Source organism: Arachis ipaensis, chromosome B03 (genome assembly GCF_000816755.2).
Source record: "Arachis ipaensis cultivar K30076 chromosome B03, Araip1.1, whole genome shotgun sequence".
NCBI lineage: Eukaryota > Viridiplantae > Streptophyta > Magnoliopsida > Fabales > Fabaceae > Arachis > Arachis ipaensis.
Genome location: NC_029787.2, coordinates 102,261,059 through 102,283,722, shown reverse-complemented (window position 1 = coordinate 102,283,722; position 22,664 = coordinate 102,261,059). Strand labels below are relative to the sequence as shown.

The 22,664-nt window shown below is 36.5% G+C and overlaps 1 pseudogene; it reads left to right on the top strand.

Moving 5' to 3' along the window:
• On the top strand, positions 2,738-22,085 carry LOC107633460 (annotated as a pseudogene).

Genomic DNA, 22,664 nt, shown 5'->3' with positions numbered 1-22,664 from the left:
AGGTGTCAAGTGAAAACTTGAGACTGAGCGGTTAAAGTCAAGGTCCAAAGCAAAAACAGAGTGTGCTTAAGAACCCTGGACACCTCTAATTGGGGACTTTAGCAAAGCTGAGTCACAATCTGAAAAGGTTCACCCAGTTATGTGTCTGTGGCATTTATATATCCGGTGGTAATACTGGAAAACAAAGTGCTTAGGGCCACGGCCAAGACTCATAAAGTAGTTGTGTTCAAGAATCAACATACTGAACTAGGAGAATCAATAACACTATCTGAATTCTAAGTTCCTATAGATGCCAATCATTCTGAACTTCAATGGATAAAGTGAGATGCCAAAACTATTCAAGAGGCAAAAAGCTACAAGTCCCGCTCATCTGATTGGAGCTAATTTTCATTGATATTTTGGAATTCATAGTATATTCTCTTCTTTTGATCCTATTTGATTTTCAGTTGCTTGGGGACAAGCAACAATTTAAGTTTGGTGTTCTGATGAGCGGATAATTTATACGCTTTTTGGCATTGTTTTTACATAGTTTTCAGTATAATTTAATTAGTTTTTAGTATATTTTTATTAGTTTTTAATTAAAATTCACATTTCTGGACTTTACTATGAGTTTGTGTATTTTCTATGATTTCAGGTATTTTCTGGCTGAAATTGAGGGACTTGAGCAAAAATCAGATTCAGAGGTTGAAGAAGGACTGCAGATGCTGTTGGATTCTGACCTCCCTGCACTCAAAGTGGATTTTCTGGAGCTACAGAACTCCAAATGGCGCTCTCTTAATTGCTTTGGAAAGTAGACATCCAGGGCTTTCCAGAAATATATAATAGTCCATACTTTGCCCGAGTTTAGACGATGTAAACTGGCGTTGAACGGCAGTTCCATGCTGCATTCTGGAGTCAAACGCCAGAAACAGGTTGCAAAGTGGAGTTAAACGCCAGAAACAGGTTACAAACTAGCGTTCAACTCCAAGAAAGACCTCTACACGTGTAAAGCTCAATGCTCAGCCCAAGCACACACCAAGTGGGCCCCGGAAGTGGATTTCTGCATCATTTACTTATCTCTGTAAACCCTAGTAACTAGTTTAGCATAAATAGGACTTTTTACTATTGTATTTACATCTTCGGATCATTTTTAGTCTTGGTTCTCCTGGTTCCCTCTCTGGGGCCGAGACTATTATCACTTATGTATTTTCAACGGTAGAGTTTCTACACGCCATAGATTAATATGTGGAGCTCTGCTGTTCCTCATAAATTAATACAAAGTACTACTATTTTTCTATTCAATTCAAGCTTATTCCTATTCTAAGATGTTCATTCGCACCCAAGAACATGATGAATGTGATGATTATGTGACGCTCATCATCATTCTCACTTATGAACGCGTGCCTGACAAACACTTCCGTTCTACATGCAAACAAGCTAGAATGAATATCTCTTAGATATCTAATACAGGGGACTGATTCCGAGATATTAGAATCTTCGTGGTATAAGTTAGAACCCATGGATGGCCATTCTTGAGATTCGAAAAGTCTAAACCTTGTCTGTGGTATTCCGAGTAGGATCTGGGAAGGGATGGCTGTGACGAGCTTCAAACTCGCGAGTGCTAGGCGTAGTGATAGACACAAAAGGATAGTAAATCCTATTCCAGTATGATCGAAAACCGACAGATGATTAGCCATGCAGTGACAGCGCATTGGACCATTTTCACAGAGAGGATGGGATGTAGCCATTGACAACGGTGATGCCCTACATAAAGCTTGCCATGGAAAAGAGTAGAAATGGTTGGATGAAGACAGCAAGAAAGCAGATGTTCAGAAGAACGAAAGCATCTCTATACTCTTATCTGAAATTCTCACCAATGAATTACATAAGTATCTCTATCCTATTTTAATTATCTTTTAGTACACTATAATCTCTTAATACATTTGAATCCGCCTGACTGAGATTTACAAGGTGACCATAGCTTGCTTCAAGCCGACAATCTCCGTGGGATCGACCCTTACTCACGTAAGGTTTATTACTTGGACGACCCAGTGCACTTGCTGGTCAGTTGTGCGAAGTTGTGACAAAGAATTAAGATTATGAACGTGCGTATAAAGTTTTCAGCGCCGTTACCAAGGAATGGAACCGTCACGATTTCTGCACACCACTGCTCTAATCCAAACACTAATTTTGTGATTCTGTTGCTTGGAGGTTAGATTTTGAATCCGCTAATTAACTGGAACTGAAGCCCCCCATTTTTCTTCGCTTGGATGATAGATTTTTAATTTCATGCAATTAATTCCTGTTTTCAATTTCATGGAATGGTGTGATATAATTCAAGATATATGCTGTTCGTAATCTCTGACCTATTCATAATTCCTCTTTTATATTTCATGGAATGGTGTGATATATGATATAGTTGTCTAGAACAGAAATTTATTCAGTTAATACTAGTTTGGATTCATCAATTTCAGCTTTCTGCTATCTCTTGTTCAGCGGTTAGTTCCTTTAGCGTTTCGCTCCTTTCCTTCTTCTTGTTCTGCGATTTGATAATGGTGATTGATGATTCTGTTATGTTAATTTTTGCAGGAGCTTAATTTGGGAAGGGATAGGGTAAGCATTCACAATGAGTTCATCACTGCACTCTTAATTTCAGAAATACAAATTGTTTTGTTAATTTTGATTCAATGCATCTTGTTTCAGATAAAAATATTGCAACATGAGATTTCATCCATAAACTAAAAGTTTTAAGCTGCTAATGCATTCATTACACAAAGAATTTAAAATTGTCTTATTGTTAACCTTAACTTTAAAATTCAACACTTGTTAGCCAAACCTTACTTTTATAAAGCTTGGTTTAAGTGCGTTATGTGAAATGTATTGTTGTGACCATATTTTAATAACTTGGTGGCTTTAAAATGTATATATATCTTGAAATATCAGGTCTTTGCCGCCTCTTGGGAAGAAATATATGTTACAGCTGCTTCATATCGATGTGAATATGGTGGCTAAATTATTGGAGGAGTGGGTGCTTCCGGATGGATATACGAAGCACAGAGTAGCCATTGATAGATTGGTTCAATTGAGAGTTTTCGTTGAAGCTGTTACCAGGTACTACACATTTGTTCACTTCTAAAAACTTTTGTTATAGGTATGTTATTTGAAGATGACTCACAGAAATCTATCCTTTTGAATGATTCAAACTGGTTCATTTCATTTCAAAACACAATTGGGCAAATATTAGCCCTTAGCCCTTAATTTGGGATACAGACATCATTTTTCATGTCTTGTAATGTGGTTGAAGATCTTTGTTTGTGTATTATTTTTTATCTTTTTACATGTCCATTGATCAAGCTTTAAAAGTTACCACAGTTCTGATATCTAGACATTGCTATTATAAATTTGAAGCCTAACCATTTCTCATTTTCTTTCGTAATTGTTTTCCCTATTGTCAGGAAGAATGACAAGACTTACAAACTTAATCCAACATTCTAAAAAAGTCTCCAGAAACTTTTAGTACATGGGTAAATTGTAGATTTTTTTTTTCTTTCATGTTCATGTTAATAGTTAGCTAATCCTATTCTCATGTTACTATGACTATGAGGATGTATAAAATTGTTTATTTCAGTCATCCACTCTTTGCAATATGATAAAACTATTCTACTTCATGTATTATTTGTTAATTAACCTATATAACCGATGGTTAGTCTCTGAATAAAATTAAATGACTTCTACCATTTTTTCCCTCATTCTGGTAGTTTTTAGGAAAGCACTCAATCTTATAAATTATAATATAAAATGTAGACTATAGTTGTGCTACAAATTTGAGATTTAATCTTGCATGTAATCTATTTAAGAATTCTTTATATTTATTGATGCATAAGTCACTTTAGTAATTTGGTATCATTAATCTGCAGCACCCATTTGTTTAAATTTTGGTCAAAATGAAGGCTGAACTTTCCATGACGTTATGCTGAACTAGTGTTTCTTGTTACAACTTATCAGCTTAAGTCTTGTGGAAAAGCCCTCAAATATTAGCTCTTCTTTGATGAATGTTTTTTAGAGGCAACTCATAAGTCAAAGGTTTAGTTTACTTGATAACTTCTCAATTTTAACATAATATTCATTTGTGGATTTTTTTTCTTATTTTTCATTTCAATATAGAGACAAAGAAGCTCCAAAACTAATTGAGAGTGGTTTCCAGTTCTTGATATACATTAAATGATTTACAAGCTACATGCACTTATTATGATGATTGGCCTATTGAATGTATCTCTTGTCAACTATAGCTGATAGAAATAAATGCACAACTTTGATACATCATCAGGGAATATATCTCTAATTCTGAGGTAACTAATTTCCTCCCCCTTTTCCCCCAATGTTTTTGTTATTTGTTTTATGCACACTCTTCATAATCTTTTTTAGTGCAGGAGAGAGGTGTTGATGCAGCTGACTTGATCTCATTCATGCTGGAACTTAGTTTTCATGTCATTGGGGAGGTAAGATATTACTGGTCCTTGGAACTTGGTGAATGGTGAGAATTTTCTTGCATAACAAGGATAATATTATGATAATCTATATTAGTTGAAAAAGTAGTGGTCTAATTAGAAATATTTTTTTGTCTTGTTGCTTTCTTTCTATAACAATATTTCTATTATATGTAATTTTAGTGTAACAGGAAATTGATGCACTTCTTTCCAATGTATAGGCATATAATATAAACTCAATGACCGATTTTCAGAGGAGCATAATTAGGGATCTAACAAACCTTGGATTGGTCAAACTTCAACAGGTTACAATATTTCTTTGCTTAATTTTGGAGATAATATCAATAAATTCATGATGATTTTAACTCAGCAGTAATTGTCTTATTTTTTCTTCTTTTTTGTTGAAACTTTACAGGGTATGAAAGAAAGTTGGTTTATACCTACAAAATTGGCAACAAATTTTTCAATGACCTTGGTTGATTCGTCACCTAAAAAGGAAGTTTCTTCTTTTTTCTTGGATTGATCTATTTTGCTAGAAATTTTGGTAAATTGGCCTTGTTTCACCGTGTGGTTTCTTTTTGGGAGTCCCCTTAGGGATCAAACTGACTTGCTCTACCATGAGCTTATTTGTTTCTGGTGCATCTTTTCTTTGTGCCTTGTTCATGTTGGCCTCTTTATTCTTTCCTTTGCATTCCTTCTATTATCCCAATACATTTTTTGCTTGTAAAAAGACATAAAAATTTGAAAACAAATTTAGATGTTGCTTTAAGATGTATGAATGTTTGTGGGGTTAATATTCAAAATGTTCCTAAAATATTACGTGTACGTCAATTTAGTACTCGAAAAATCAAAAGCCTCAAATTTATCCCTGAAAGATATATAATAGTGAATCAAATTAGCCCTTCTACTAATTAGATCATGACATGACGCAAAATGATTATGCCCTGTGCCATCGTTTAAGTGATGGAAGGACCAATTTAACTCAGTTGTATCTTTTAGAGACCGATTCAAGGCATTTGATATTTCAAGGACTAAATTTACGTCCGCCTGATCTTTTAAGCACTATTTTGACTATTAATCCAATATATGTGTTTAGGGGTGTGTACAGGGAATCTAAGTTCTTTTGTTTGGTCATATTTATAGAGATTTCTGTTGGGCTAGTTAGGACATTTTGGTTGCTTCCCGTGCAAAAATTCAAGCTCTCAAAAATTGTGTATTTATTGTTTAAACTTTGACTAAGATTTTTAGGAGATTTGTTGATTTTTTTTAATATACAGCCTCTTATAGCCTTGATAAACCATTATTTTGCAGTTTATTTTGTATTGAATTGAGTGGATTTTATCCATTATTCTCACACTTATTCATATAATTCACATGTTTTACATTTGCCTTCCTAATTTTGTGCTATGATTGAAAACATGCTTCTTTGGCTTTAAATTCGCTGATATTAATCTTCTCTTATTACCATTCGATGCCGTGATATGTGTGTAAAGTGATTTTAGGTTTTCCAGGGAAGGAATGGCTTAGAGGATGGAAAGGAAGCATGCAAAAGTGGAAGGAACACAAGAAATGAAGTATTTCAGAATCTGGTAGCGACGCACATGCATGGGCGACGCGTATGCATGGGCGACGCATACGCGTGACCGGTACAGCAGACATACGACGCGCACACGTGGCTAACGCCTACGCATGGCCAGTGCCAAAATCCAGCGACGCGTACGCGTGACAGAGCGTCACGTGCTGCATTAAACAGAAAACGCTGGGGGCAATTTCTGGGCTACTTTTGACTAAGTTTCAGGCCCGAAATTACAAATTAGAGGCTGCAGAGTGGAGCAGGGAAAACACACACTTCTCATTTATTCACACTTTAGGTTTTAGATGTAGTTTTCTAGAGAGAGAGGCTCTCTCCTCTCTCTAGGTTTAGGATTTTTAGTTTTATCTCTTCTAGAATTCGGATTTCCATCTTGCTTTAATTTAATTTCTATTCTACATTCTATTATTCTAGCATCTTAGTTTATCTTCTCTTGTTGATTTTTTCTATTTTCCCAATTTAGTTTATGAACTCTTCATGTTAGATTCAATTTCCTTTTTAATGCAATTTGAGGTATTTCATGTTTATTGCTTCTTTCTTCATTTGTTATTATTGATTCCTTGCAATTGTTAGTCTTAGATTTTACATTCTCTTATTAATTTTCTATGCTTTTATTTTGTGCCTTCCAAGTGTTTGATAAAATGCTTGGGTGGATTTTAATTTAGATTTTTGTATTTTTAGCTTGGATTGAGTAATTTGGAGACTCTTGAATTGTCAAAGTCTCTTGTTGGTTGGTGATTGAAAGTTGCTAGTTGGCTTGAGCTTCACTAACTCGAGTCTTTGATTAGGACTTGTGAACTCAATTTGATTTGCTCACTTGAGTTTCCTTCAATTGTTAGAGGTTAACTAAGTGAGAGCAATTTGCAATTACCATCACAATTGACAATGATAATGAGGATAGGAATTCCGATTCTCAACCCTTGCTAGGACTTTTCTTAGATCTTAGTTATTTTTTTGTTATTTACATTCCTTGCTTATTAAACTCAAATCCCAAAAAGATACAATCTCATAACCAATAATAAACATACTTCCCTGCAATTCCTTAAGAGACGACCCGATGTTTGAATACTTTGGTTAATTTTATTGGGTTGTATTTGTGACAAACAATTTAAACATTATTGAGGTTTAATTGTTAGTTTAGAACTATACTTGCAACGCAATATTTTTGTAAAAATCTTTACCGACAATTTTCCTCCGTCAAATTTTTGGCGCTGTTGCCAGAAAATTCCAAATGTGTGCCTTATTAATGGTTACTGTGAATATTGTGAATATGTTTGCCTTTTCGTTTCTTTGTTAGTTGTTTCTAATTTTAGGAGTTTATTTTCATTATTTTTTATTAGTTTTTGTTTTTATTTTCTCTTGCTACTATGAATTCTCACTCCTTTTGCTATGAGTTTGGTTCAAATTATGTTGTAGGGAATGGAAGCTACAATTAGAACATGCATCAAAGATGGGACAATCAAAGGTGGGAGGAACCTCAAGCTTATGGATAACCTCCATGGCAACAACCCTCTCCAATGTACTACGAGCAAGAGCCATTCCATGAAGCATACCAAGACAATGGATATGGTGGACCTCCTTGTGACTACTAACAACCACCACCATATACCTATGAACCCCCTCCTCAATATAGCCCTCAACCATACTCACAAGCCTCATCCTACCAAACACTTCCATCTGACCCTAATCCTTATCCCTGATGAAGGGATTTTTCGTGGTTTAGAATTCCTCAATGAATTCTTGTTGCAAGTATAATTTCTAAACCAACAAATAATCCTCTCATGCAAAAAATTATTTGTCACAAGTACAAACCCCAATAAAAATAACCGAAGTATTCAAATCTCGAGTCGTCTCTCAAAGGAATTGCAGGGAAATGTTCTTGTTATTGGTTATGTATAGTATATTTTGGGGTTTTGGATAAGGTAAATTGCAAGAAAGTAAATGAAATTCAAATGACAAAAAGGTCTTGGAAAGGGTTGATGGTTAAGGATCTTTATCCTTGTTACTAACCACAACATGATAATTGTAAGGATCAATCTCATTGAGTCATCCTCTAATAAGTGAAGGAAATTCAAATGAGCTACACCAATCCTAATCCATAAGTCCTAACCACTCACTAATTAACTTAGTGGAAGCTAGAGTCAATGGACACCAATTATCAAGACTTGGACATTAGCAACTCAATTTTACCTAAGTTACCATCCCAAGCCAAGAACACAAAAATCTACTCTAACATCCTTCCAAGCATTTAATCAAATACTTGGAAGGCACAAAAGGAAAGAAAGATAAAATTGCAAGAAATATAGATCTATACTACTAATTGCAAGGAAAGAAATGACAAGAATTCAAATCAACAATAAAGGAAATCAAACATAAATTGCATTAAAAGGAAAATAGAAGGAACAAGAGTGCATCAACAACAAAGTAAACAAATACAAGGAATGAAATACAAAACTAGGAAAGCAAGAGTAGAAGAACAAGAATTTGTAAAGGAAAAGTAAATCAAAGCATGAATTAAACCTAGATCTAAGAAATCCTAATCTACACCTAACCTAATTCTAGAGAGAAGAGAGAGCTTCTCTCTCTCTAGAAACTAACTAAAGCATGATCAAAATTCAAACTATGTGCTCCCCCCCCCCTCTTTGACTCCTCTTGATTTCTGCATGTAATAGGCTCAGAAACGAGTTGGATTTGGGCTTGGGAATCCCAGAAATCGGCCCAACGTTTTTACTTTAATGAAGTCACGTGCGAGTTGGCATTTTACGTTCCACGCGTACGCGTCATGTCACTCGTACGCGTCGCCATGGCGACTTCAAATTCACACGTGCGCATCTGCCACGCGTGCGTGTCGATGGATGCACTCCAAATCCTTGATTTTTCCTGAGTCTACTTTACATGCTTTTTTCTTCACTCCTTTGATCCATTCCTATCCTTTTCAACCTGAATTCGCTAACAAACACATCAAGGCATCTAGTGGAATCAAAGGTGAATCAAAATTAACCAATTAAGGGCCTAAAAAGTATGTTTTCATATTTAAGCACAAATTAGAAGAAATACATGAAACCATGCCATTTCATGGAATAAATGTGGGAAAAAGGTGATAAAATCCCCTAAATTCAGCATAGAATGCACCACAAAATAGTGGTGCATCAAATCTCCCCACACTTAAACCAAGCATGTCCTCATGCTTAAACCAAGAAAGAGACAAAGGATATCATCATTTATTAAAATGTAAACTAACTATATGCAATCTACCTGCATGCAATCTATTTAAATGGATGCAATTACTTGGTCAAAATAAATCAACTTCCAAGAAAGCATATATAAGCATAAGGGCTAAAAGTATTAACAACCAAGCCAAAACACAATTGAATTGAGTTATTAAAGATTTTGCAAACTTGCAAGAAAAGTGATGATTCTAGGTGAAAACATGTAATTGAGCAATCGAACCCTCACCGAATGTGTATGCACTCTAGTCGCTCAAGTGTTTAGGGTTGATTCACTCAATTCTCCTCTAATCATGCTTTTCAAGATTTGTTTTTCATCTAACAATCAACAATTATTTCATGCATGCATACAATTATCATGAGGTCTTATTCATAGGTTGTAATGGGGCTAGGATAAAGGTAGGATGCATATGGTCAAGTGGACTTGATGAATCTTTGATTAACTTAAACTTCCCACCTAACCTATATAACAACCTATACAATTTCAAAGCTAACCTAACTACCCATTCTTCACTTTTTCACATACTCATGCATTCTTTTCTTGATCATAACTCATATGCATTGATTATTATTGAGCTTCACTTTGGGGCATTTTGTCCCCTTTTTATTTCTTTTCTTTTTCTTTCTTTTTCTATTTTTTTCTTTTTTTTTTTTTTGATATATATTTTTTCTTTTTTATTTTCTCATTTTTTTATTTTTACAATAAAGTATATACAAAAGTATCAATGCATATGGTTTTACATTTAATTAACGCATGAGTATGTACCCAATTCCCAATATTTTCAATAGAAATACAAAACACACCTTTTTCTCAACTAATGTCCCAAGTTTCTCCACGCTTGAATGATACACATACTCACTAGCCTAAGCTAATCAAAGATCCAAATAAAGGACATTTATTATTTTTCACTTTAAGGCTTGTAATGTGCTAAAATTAAGAATAAGTGGGTTAATCGTAGGCTCAAAGTTGGCTAATAATAGAAGATAAAAGGTAGGCTATTTGAGTAAGTGAGCTAAATAAAATGATGGCCTCAATCATATAAGTGCATGTATACACAAAATAATGGACATAAAGAATCAAACAAATCAAAGATTATAATCATAGAAAGAGAATAATGCACACAAGAAGGAAGATAAGTAGTTATAAAATGTAACCACACAATTAAGGTTCAAAACTCACTTGCTTGTGTTCTTAGTTCAAAAAATCATGTTCCACAAGATATAATTCAAGCAAGTTTGTTGAAAAAAATTTGAAAAATTTTTTTACTCAAATCAATTGGGGTCCCCTATAGATAAATTTCTTGAAAATTTTCATTATTTTGACTAAGCTTATTATTATATGCATGCAACAAAATGCAACACAAAATCCTAAAGGACCTAAAAATGAAATGCAAAAGTGTTGGGATTAAAAAATTGTCACCCAAAAATGCCGACTAGTTAGGCGACCTCCCCACACTTAAAAGTTTGCACCGTCCTCGGTGCATTCAAAGATGAGTAAGGGGTACGGCGACATGCCGAGTTGCCACCTTCAGCTGGTGGATCAACCGGTTGCTGCGTGTTCTTTGTCCCGCTTCCATTTTAGCTTATAATGACTCATCCTAAAAATAGAAGGCAGGATAGTAAGAAAAGTAAATGCAAAAGCAAGGAAGCATACATTGTTGGAATGAGGTAAAAACCACTAGAATGAAGTGAGTGAGTTTTGTGTGACATTAAGGAAGACTAGGTGTGTGAATTCTAAATTAGGTGCCCTTTAGAACACACACACTATCATAGAGAGCTATGTCACAATTACACAAAGAAAGTATGTGCTTCACTCATTCTAGTGTGCTTGAGATGCTCTAAACTCGTAGGTTAAGACAACCAAACAAGCAATAAAGAAGCATGAAAGCATTCAAGCCAAAAACATATGGATGCATATGATCAAGAAACACAATGCATTAAGATAAATGCATAACACCCATCAAGAAATTGCCTAATCAAAGAAAGAATTCAAATCACATAGTGGCCAAATCATGCAATTCAAAAGGTTTAAGAAGCTTGAAAGGCAATGTCATTCTCTTGGTGTTCACAAAGGTTAAGCATGAAAAATTCAAAACCAAGTAATAAATTATAACCTCAACAAAGAATCCAACAACGAATAACAACAACAATTATGCTAAAATAGCATCAAGTTAATAAGCAGCAATAAACAGCAAACAAAATTAATAATCCAACACTTAGTATGAAAACAAAAATTTAACAAAAAATAAAACTAACTAAATAACTAACTAACTAAAAGGAATTGTTATAAATGGTGTTTGGTAGTGTTAGATGATGGGTGAAGAAGGAAATGAAAAGGGAAGAAGAGAGGAGAAGGAAAGAAATGTGAAGAAGATGAGAAAAGAAGTGTGTGAGACAAGGCAAGCCTCGCGTGCGCGTGATGTGATGCGTACGCATGGGGGTGGTGAAATGGAAGCGACGCGTACGCGTGTGTCACGCGTACGCGTGTGTCACGCGTACGCGTGTGTCACGCGTACGCGTGTGTCACGCGTACGCGTGATGTCTTATTCAGAGAGGCGGCGCGTACGCGTGGAGTGACACATACGCGTGAGTGGAGGCACAAATCTGGCACACTTCACGCACAACTCTCGGGTTTTTGGCTGGGAAGTGAAAATTTGGGATCCACATGTACGCGTGGGTGACACGTGCGCGTGGATGGTCAAGAAAACGTGGGTCACGCGTACGCGTGGGTTGGTGCTCTATTTTTCAAAATTTTTCCGTGTTTTTTCACCAAACCAAGCATTCCAAACCTCCAAACAGCTACCAAAACACCATAAAACATTATTCAACATATTAAACTACCAACTAAACTCAACAAAACAATTAAAACATGAAATTAAACTAATTCTACCAATATTTACAAAAGAGAAAAAATGAAAAGATATTACCATAGTGGGGTGTCTCCCACCTAGCACTTTTATTTATTATCCTTAAGTTGGACTTATGGGGAGCTTCTCATCAAGGTGGCTTGTGCTTGAATCCATCCTTGAACATCCACCAATACTTGAGTCTCCAATAAGCTCTATTCTTCGAAATTAATGCTACCAAGCTTTGATGGAGTTCTTCACAAACCATGAGCTCCCAAAATTGATTCTCCTTGTGCGATTCGGGATCCCACACTTTGTTTTGACACCCATATTTAAATTGATCATCATTAGTCCATCCGGGTGGTAAGCAAGATGAACTCTCAATGAAGTGTCAAATTCTCCTTCTAGACCCACCTAATTGAGCATTAGTCCAACCCTTGTATCTCATCTTTGGTGTGTCAACCAAAATGAGCCTTGATTTACAACGCCAACTACGAAACATCCTTCTTTGTGCTTCATCTCACAAAGTTCCCTAATTTGACCATTCGTTTCAAGCAAGCCATATTCAAGTGGAACAATAAAGATAATAGAGATGACTCTTATCCACTCAAATGAAGGAGTAGATGACAACCTAGGCAAAGAAGCTTCCATGGGTCTTGATAAAGCGCATTTGACTCCCGTTCTTCTTTCTCTAAGGACCTCCACCTCTTCACAAGATTTCTCAAATTCAAGCCTTTGTTCATCAATTTTACCACCACCAAGAAGGTTTGATGTATGATCTTCATCACCAAGGGAACTCAATTCTTGCTCTATCTCGTCCAATTCTTCATATGAAATATGCCTTGGAGGTTGTGCACTTTCCTCCTCAACATCAAATTCAATCTTCTTGGAGGGGTTTTCTTTGACTTTATATTCCCATGGGGGTTTTGCATCTCCTAAGTCTTCAACCACTTCTTCCTCTTCTTCAGCAATCAAAGCTTCCTCCAATTGTTCTAACACAAAGCAACATTCCACATTTTCCACCGGAGTTTCCAATCTCTCCTTCATGCTATGCTCTTCGAATGTTTCTCCACATGTGGCCATGGAAGTTTCTTGAGTGCTCAAGCATTGGGAGGCTAATCGATTTACCACCGCATCTAAGGCGGTCATGAATTCTAGCACCTCCCTTTGCATCTTTTCTTGCCCTTGAAGTAGCAAAGTGAGAAAATCATCCATTGGGGCTTGGGGTGGATAGGAGGGTTCATTATTTTGGAGGAAGGGTTCATAATAGGAAGATGGTTCTTCTTGGTAGGGGTGTGGCGGTTCAACACTTTCCATTATCTTCACTTGTTGCGCAACACACTCCACGGTTGCTCCTCCACAATCATCCTTGGACATGTTTTGCTTGTGGCATGAATCCCATGAGTCTATCTTTTGACGGATGGTTGCTTGAAGCTGGTCCATTGATTCCTTGAGGTGATCTCTTGATTCTTGTTCCAAATTGCTAGCATAAGTGAGATCATATTACTCTTGGATCGATGGACATGAATATTCTTCCATGGAGGGTTGTGGTGGAAAGTAGAATTTATCTTGTGGGTGAAAATTTGCAAACATTGGAGGTGGCTTATCTTGGTAATAGTATGGAGGAGGTGGTTCTTGTAGGTGTTGAGGTGGGAATGGTAGTGGTTCCATGTGTGGTTCATATAGCTCATAGAGTTGTTGGTATGGTGGGTAAGGATTAGGGTCATATGAAGGTGTTTGGTAAAAAGAGACTTGTAAGTATGGTTGAGGGTTATGTTGAGGATGAGGTTCACAAGCATATGGTGGGGCTTGTTGGTAACTACAAGGGGGTACACCATAGCTATTGGATTGATATGCATTAGGGGTTGGATTATACCTATAAGAGACCGGAGGAGGTTGTTGCCAAGAAGATTGATCAATCCCTTGAGGCTCCTCCCAAACTTGATTGTTCCATCCTTGATGCATATCCTCATTGAAGCTTTCATTTCCTACAACATAATTGTAACCAAACTCATAGCCAAAAGGGTGAGAATTCATGATAGCAAGGGCAAATGAAAATAAAATCAAATAAAAAACAAAGAAAACTAAATCCTAAAACTAGCAAAAACTAACAAATAGACAAAAGGTAAACATATTCACAATATTCACATATATACAATAACCAATAACAAGACACATTTGCAATTCCCCGGCAACAGCACCTTTCTTATGAAGGAATTTTTCGTGGTTTAGAATTCCTTAATGAATTCTCATTGCAAGTATAGTTTCTAAACCAACAAATAATCCTCTCATGCAAAAAATTGTTTGTCATAAGTACAAACCCCAATAAAAATAACCGAAGTATTCAAACCTCGGTTCGTCTCTCAAAGGAATTGCAGGAAAGTGTTCTTGTTATTGGTTATGGATAGTATATTTTGGGATTTTGGATATGGTAAATTGCAAGAAAGTACATGAAATTCAAATGACAAAAAGGTCTTGGCAAGGGTTGATGGTTAAGGATCTTTATCCTTGTTACTAACCACAACATGATAATTGTAAGGATCAATCTCATTGAGTCATCCTTTAATAAGTGAAGGAAAGTCAAATGAGCTACACCAATCCTAATCCATAAGTCCTAACCACTCACTAATTAACTTAGTGGAAGCTAGAGTCAATGGACACCAATTATCAAGACTTGGACATTAGCAACTCAATTTTACCTAAGTTACCATCCCAAGCCAAGAATACAAAAATCTACTCTAACATCCTTCCAAGCATTTAATCAAACACTTGGAAGGCACAAAAGGAAAGCAAGATAAAATTGCAAGAAATATAGATCTATACTACTAATTGCAAGGAAAGAAATGACAAGAATTCAAATCAACAATAAAGGAAATCAAACATAAATTGCATTAAAAGAAAAATAGAAGGAACAAGAGTGCATCAACAACAAAGTAAACAAATACAAGGAATGAAATACAAAACTAGGAAAGCAAGATTAGAAGAACAAGAATTTGTAAAGGAAAAGTAAATCAAAGCATGAATTAAACCTAGATCTAAGAAATCCTAATCTACACCTAACCTAATTCTAGAGAGAAGAGAGAGCTTTTCTCTCTAGAAACTAACTAAAGCATGATCAAAATTCAAACTATGTGCTCCCCCCTGACTCCTCTTGATTTCTGCATGTAATAGGCTCAAAAACGAGTTGGATTTGGGCCTGGGAAGCCCAGAAATCGCCCCCAACGTTTTCACTTTAATGAAGTCACGTGCGAGCTACAACGCGTACGCGTGGGTCACGTGTACGCATCGCTTGGCATTTTACGTTCCACGCATATGCGTCATGTCACGCGTACGCGTCGCCATGGGGACTTCAAATTCACGCACGCGCGTCTGCCACGCGTGCGCGTCGATGAATGCACTCCAAATGCTTGATTTTCCATGATTTCTCCACTTTGCATGCTTTTCTCTTCACTCTTTTGATCCATTCCTAGCCTTTTCAACCTGAATTCACTAACAAACACATCAAGGCATCTAGTGGAATCAAAGGTGAATCAAAATTAACCAATTAAGGGCCTAAAAAGTATGTTTTCACATTTAAGCACAAATTAGGAGAAATGAATGAAACCATGCCATTTCATGGAATAAATGTGGGAAAAGGGTGATAAAATCTCTTAAATTCAGCATAGAATGCACCACGAAATAGTGGTGCATCAATCCCCCATACCAACTACCTTATGAGCCAAATGAACCATACATAGAACCACCCACATCCCAACACAATTACCCCCAAGAACCACCACCTCAATATACACCATCTCTATACCCATATCAAGAAGAACCACCTTCGTATTATGAGCCTTTTCTCCCAACCAATGAACCCTCCTATCCACCCTAAGCTCCCATAAATGATACCTTTAGTGTTATTTGCCAAGGACAACGAGAGCTTCAAACCACACTTACCTCTACTCTCACTGGTCTCACCTCTACTCTCCAAGCTCTTATATCCCATGTGGATCCACCCTCTACCCCCTATACTCAACCCTCGAGCTCTAGTGCACTTTCTTTTCACCCATATCCATCAATCCAAGAGCAATACGATCCCAATTATGCTGGTAACATGGAACAAGAGAGAAGGGATCGTCTTAGAGACTTAATGGATCGGATTCATGCATCCATACTTCAAAAGAAGCAAGAGGAGGCCCAAAAGGTGGGGGTATGAGAGACCCTTGAAAATGAAGGAATAGTTGAAGAATTACGGGAGGTTGAACAAGAGAGAAGTTTCATCATTGAAGACAACTCTACACCAAGTGACAATAGGAATCTTGTTGAATCTTCTTCCATCAGATGTGAAACCAATGTTGAGAAGGAATGTATACACCCTCCAATACATGACTTGATCAATGAGGAAGAGTTAGAAGAAGTTAACAAGAAAGTGGGAATTGAAGAAAGTTGTCAAGAGGTGAAAGTCATCAAGGAGGAGTTGGATTTTATACTAGAGCAAGTGGAGAAAGCCGAAGTTAGTGAAGAAGAGGAAGTAGTTGAAGATTTAGGAGATGTCGAACCTCCATGGGAATCTCAAGTCATAGAAATTCCTTCCAAGAAGCTTAAAACTGATATTGAGGAGGGTGTACAATCTCCAAAGCATATCATAGTGGAAGACTTTGAAGAAGTTGAAGAAGCTTGCCAAGAGGTGGAAGTAGTCAAGGAAGAGCACAAGGGAGTGGATCTTGAAAGATCATTAAAAACACCTCTCTCCAAGCCATTACCATCTAACACAACATTCAAGTGGGTAAAAGTCTTATCCTTAAACTTTACTTTCTCATTTGAATATGGTTTGCTTGAGATAAATGGTCAACTTAGAGCTCTTTATGGCTTTAAGAGCAAAAGGGAGACGGTTAGTAGTTGGAGTTTTCATACAAGGTTCAATATGATTGCATGCTCAAAGTCTAAGTGCAAGGATTGGTGTAGAGCTCAATTGAATAGGTCTAGGAAGTTGTTTGGATGCCTCAGTGAGAATTTGGATTGCTTGCCACCCGGTTGGAATAATGATGATCAACTTAAAGACGGGTGTAGGAACAAGATTTGGGATGTCAGCATACAAGAGGATCAACTTTGGGAGCTCAAAACTTGTGAAGAACTTCACCAAGGCTTGGTAAATTCACTTGAAAATGTTGGAGCTTATTGAAAGTCCAAGCGTTGGTGGAAGTTTCAAGATGAGTTCAAGCACAAGCCACCATGATAAGGAGCTCACCAAATGTCCAACTTAAGGACTTTAACTACAAGTGCTAGGTGGGAAACACCCCCACCATGGTAAATTCTTTCTATTTTCTCTTTTATTTATATTGGTAATAAGTTAAATTTTCATTTTTAGTTAGGTTTATTTAGTTTACATTGTGATTTCACTTGTTTATTAATGTTTGATATTACTTTGGTAGCCTGTTAAATTAAAATTAAAAAAAAAAAGAGGCTTGCACGCGTACGCGTGACCGACGCGTACGCGTCAATGCGCAAATTTGGTTCGTGCCCAAACCGTGCTGAAACGGCGCGACGGTGCAGCTTGGACAGTAAGTTGTGCCAAGACCACACTGGTGGAGTGCCAGGTGCACAGCACAACCCACGTGTGCGCATCGCTTACGCGTACGCGTCATTTACAATTTTGGCCATCCACGCATACGCGTGGATGACGCGTGCGCATTGACGCCAAAATTTTGATGGTCCAGTAATAAAACATGAGAGTTGTGTAGGTACTGTGCGAGTGATGTGTGAAGAGCACAATTCACCGCCACGCGTAGGCGTGACTGACGCGTACGCGTCACCTTCTAATTTTTGCTTCTCACGCGTACTCGTGACCGACGCGTATGCGTCGTATCCCCATTCCGCAACCCACGCGTAGGCGTGGACGACGCTTACGCGTCGCTTCTCTACCCGATTTCTTTCTCCTTTCTCTTTCTTTCTTCCTCCTTTCTTATTTTATTCTTCTTCATTTCTTTAACTTCTCATCCTTATCCTCTTTCATTCTCTTTTACTTATTGCATTGGCATATTTTCATTCATTGCATTTTAACTTTGTGCATATTTTTATTTTCTTTTCTAAGTTTGCTATTTTTCTATTGGTATTATACTTTCTTACCCACCTGTTGAATATTTTTTTCCATTGCTTTGGCGCTTAGTGACCTGTTTTATATTGTTGGGTGATATTATTTATAGTTCAATGCTACTCTTTTATGACACTTGTATTCCTTTTGCATTGATATGAACTTATGTTGTCTTTCATGACCCACTCTCTCACTCTCATTGTTGCATTTCTTGCACTATTGATATGCCATTTGCCTATATTACTTTCCCACTTGCATGTTGTAGCTACCATGTAGTTGAGAACCTCATTATTATTTGGCATTAGCCCACCCATATTTTATTTGTTTGCATATCTTTGTTTGTGGGTTATTCTTCTTCCTTTTTCTCTTCTTTTAGGATAGCCACCAAGAAGGGACACGGAACACTTCTAAATGGGGCGACAAACAAGTACCGCTGCACCATCTTTTGAGAAAAAGTATCAGTTGTAGCCACCCATCCACTTGCCCATCTTTTCATGCACCGAGGACGGTGCAATCTTTAAGTGTGAGGAGGTCGATACCGACTTCCAATGGGTAACTACTTCTTGTCTCAATACCAATGTTTAGTTTTCTTTGTTAATGAGTTGATTGCATGATAGATTGCATGGTTAGTTAATTGCTTGCATTTTGCTACCACTTGGTTGAAGTGATGAATTCTTTTCCAAGAAACTATTTTATAGCATTTCACTAATTTGAATTAAAGTTTCTGTTGAACTTGCTTGAAGAAATTTATTTTGGAACATGGTTTAGAGCTCGATCACATAAAACCAGTGAGAATTTTGAACCTATTTGATTGGTTGCATTTTATCAACCAATACTTTGTTTTGGTGTGTGTTGTTCTTTCTAAAATTGTGATCTTTGTCTTGCTTGATTCTATATTTCCATTGTTTGATGTATGCATGCACCTACGTGATTGAGGCCTTTGCTTCACTGAGCTTACATACCCATATGGCCTTACCCTTTCATTATCCTTTGCAAACCAATGTTGAGCCTATTTTACCCCACTTATTCTTTATTTTAGCACATCATTAACTCTAAGTAAAATACAATAATATCCTTAATTTGAATCCTTGGTTAGCTTAGACTAGTGAAAGTGTTCATGATTTAAGTGTGGGGAAGTTGGGTTTGGCAATATTTGGTTTGGGAATTGAGTATGTTAGACTTTTTTTGTGAAAATGTGAAAAGAATGTTGAGGACATGTTCATGCATTCAATACCTTAATCATATGCATTGAGAAAAACAAAAGAAAAGAAAAATAAGAAAAAAAGAAAAAAAAAAGCAAATAAAAAAGGGGACAAAATGCCCCAAAGTAAATGGTGATAGCAATGCATATGTACTGGACTCAAAATTCGAATGCATGAATATGTGGTAAACATAGTTAATGGGTAGTTAGATTTTATATTCTGATTACATGGATTGTCTTAAGTTAGGTGGGAAGTTTAGGTTAATCAAGGATTCAGATTTTTGTCCACTTAACCAAATACAATCCTACCTTGACCCTAACCCCATTACAACCCTTAAAAGACCTCTTGATATGTGTATTCGTGCATTAAATTTTTGTTGATTGGTAGAAGAAGAGCAAGTCTTAGAAAGCAAGATTAGTAGAGAATTGAGAGATTCGAACCTCAAACACTTGAGTGATTAGAGTATATACACTTCCGGTGAGGGTTCGATGCTCGATTCTTTGTTCTCAGCTTTCACGAGCTTTCTTCTTGCACGTCTACTTGTACTTTATTTTGGAATTCAAATTAGTGGAATTCAGTTCATATTTGTTTTTGGAAGGTTGATTTACTCTTAACCAAGTGGGAAAAAGCATTTTTCATTTAGTTGCATTCATATAGATAGGTTGCATTTCATAAATTCTACCATTCCTCTTCACCTCCTTTATAGCTTCTCTTGAGCTTAACATGAGGACATGCTAATGTTTAAGTGTGGGAAGATTGAAAAACCACTATTTTGCGGTTTATTTTGTATTAAATTGAGTGGATTTTATCCATTATTCTCACACTTATTCATATAATTTGTATGTTTTACATTTTCCTTCGTAATTTTGTGCTATAATTGAAAATATGCTTCTTTGGCCTTAAATTCGCTAATTTTAATCTTCTCATATTACCATTCGATGCCGTGAAATGTGTGTTAAGTGATTTCAGGTTTTCCAGGGAAGGAATGGCTTAGAGGATGGAAAGGAAGCATGCAAAAGTGGAAGGAACACAAGAAATAAAGTATTTCAGAATCTGGTAGCGACGCACATGCGTGGGTGATGCGTACGGATGACCGGTGCAACAGACATAGGAGCACATTCGTGGCTAACGCCTACGCGTGGCTAGTGCCGAAGTCCAGTGACACGTACGCGTGGCTAACACATACGCGTGACAGAGCGTCACATGTTGCATTAAACAGAGAACGCTGGGGGCGATTTTTGGGCAGCTTTTGACCCAGTTTCAGGCCCAAAATTATAGATTAGAGGTTGTAGAGTAAAGCAGGGAAAACACACACTTCTCATTCATTCACACGTTAGGTTTTAGATGCAATTTTCTAGAGAGAGAGGCTCTCTCCTCTCTCTAGGTTTAGGATTTTTAGTTTTATCTCTTCTAGAATTCAGATTTCCATCTTGCTTTAATTTAGTTTCTATTTTACATTCTATTATTCTAGCATCTTAGTTTATCTTTTCTTGTTGATTTTTTCTATTTTCCCAATTTAGTTTATGAACTCTTCATGTTAGATTCAATTTCCTTTTTAATGCAATTTGAGGTATTTCATGTTTATTGTTTCTTTCTTCATTTTTTATTATTGATTCCTTGCAATTGTTAGTCTTAGATTTTACATTCTCTTATTACTTTTCTATTCTTTTATTTTGTGCCTTCCAAGTGTTTGATAAAATGCTTGGGAGAATTTTAATTTAGATTTTTGTATTCTTAGCTTGGATTGAGTAATTTGGAGACTCTTGAATTGTCAAAGTCTCTTGTTGGTTGGGGATTGAAAGTTGCTAGTTGGCTTGAGCTTCACTAACTCTAGTCTTTGATTAGGACTTGTGAACTCAAGTTAATTTGCTCACTTGACTTTCCTTCAATTGTTAAAGGTTAACTAAGTAAGAGCAATTTGCAATTACCATCACAATTGATAATGATAATGAGGATAGGAATTCCGATTCTCAACCCTTGCTAGGACTTTTCTTAGTTGTTAGTTATTTTCTTGTTATTTACATTCCTTGCTTATTAAACTCAAACCCCAAAAAGATACAATCTTATAACCAATAATAAACATACTTTCCTGCAATACTTTGAGAGACGACCTAAGGTTTGAATACCTCGGTTAATTTTATTGGGTTGTATTTGTGACAAACAATTTAAACATTGATTGAGGTTTAATTGTTGGTTTAGAACTATACTTGCAACGCAATATTTTTGTAAAAATCTTTACCGACATTTTTCCTCCGTCAAGCCTCAGACTAATGGCTTCCTTCATTTTATTTCCCCAGCGATTTGTGGTTTTGGAAACACATTTTAGAGTCTATGCATACTCTACTTCAAGATTACATTGTGAGATTTTGCGGATTTTCTCAAAGTATGCCAAAGAATAATATCCAAAATGCTATATTCTTACGAATATAAGTTCTTCTTCCTAGATGTTATTTTATTACCAATTTTGTTTTTTTTTAATATCCAGTAGATAATTAATTATGATGTATACAGGGTATTGTACCAACTCCCAAAACTTATTGTCAGAGCTATTACAAAAGAAAGTTTGTATAATACTTTTGAAAGTGGCATTACATCAGAGCAGGTAAGCATTAGAAAACCAAAAATTTTTTTCAAGTTTTTCAAGATATGGAATTCAGAAGTCAGAAGGATGAGTGATGAATCCATATTTTACGATATATTTTGGTTTGATTTGAGTAGATTCCATCACATAAACCCACATTTATTCACCTAAATTGCATACTTTTGAGATTTCTTCCTAAATTGTGCTTGAAAGTGAAAACATGCTCTTTTGTGCTTAATTTAGTCAATTTTATTCACTTTAATCCCATTTGATGCCTTTATGTATTTGTTAAGTTATTTTCAGGTTTCCAAGGCAAGTATGGGTTGAAGAAGTGAGAAAAAGAGCATGCAAAAGGGAAGAATTCAAGAAATGAAGGATTTGGAAAGCTACTAGCCCTGACCTCTATGTACTAAATTGGTCATAACTTGAGCTACAGAGGTCCAAATGAGGCGGTTCCAGCAACATTGGAAAGCTAATGTCCGGGACTTCAAAATGATATGCAATTTGTTATGGTGGACATAATTCGAAGTGTGCGTACGCATAGGTACTTGTGCGTACGCACAAGTCAGGATTCAGCATGTGTGCGGACGCACACATCTGTGCGTCCGCAGTACTTGTGCGTACGCACAAGTCAGGATTCAGCATGTGTGCGGACGCACACATCTGTGCGCCCGCACA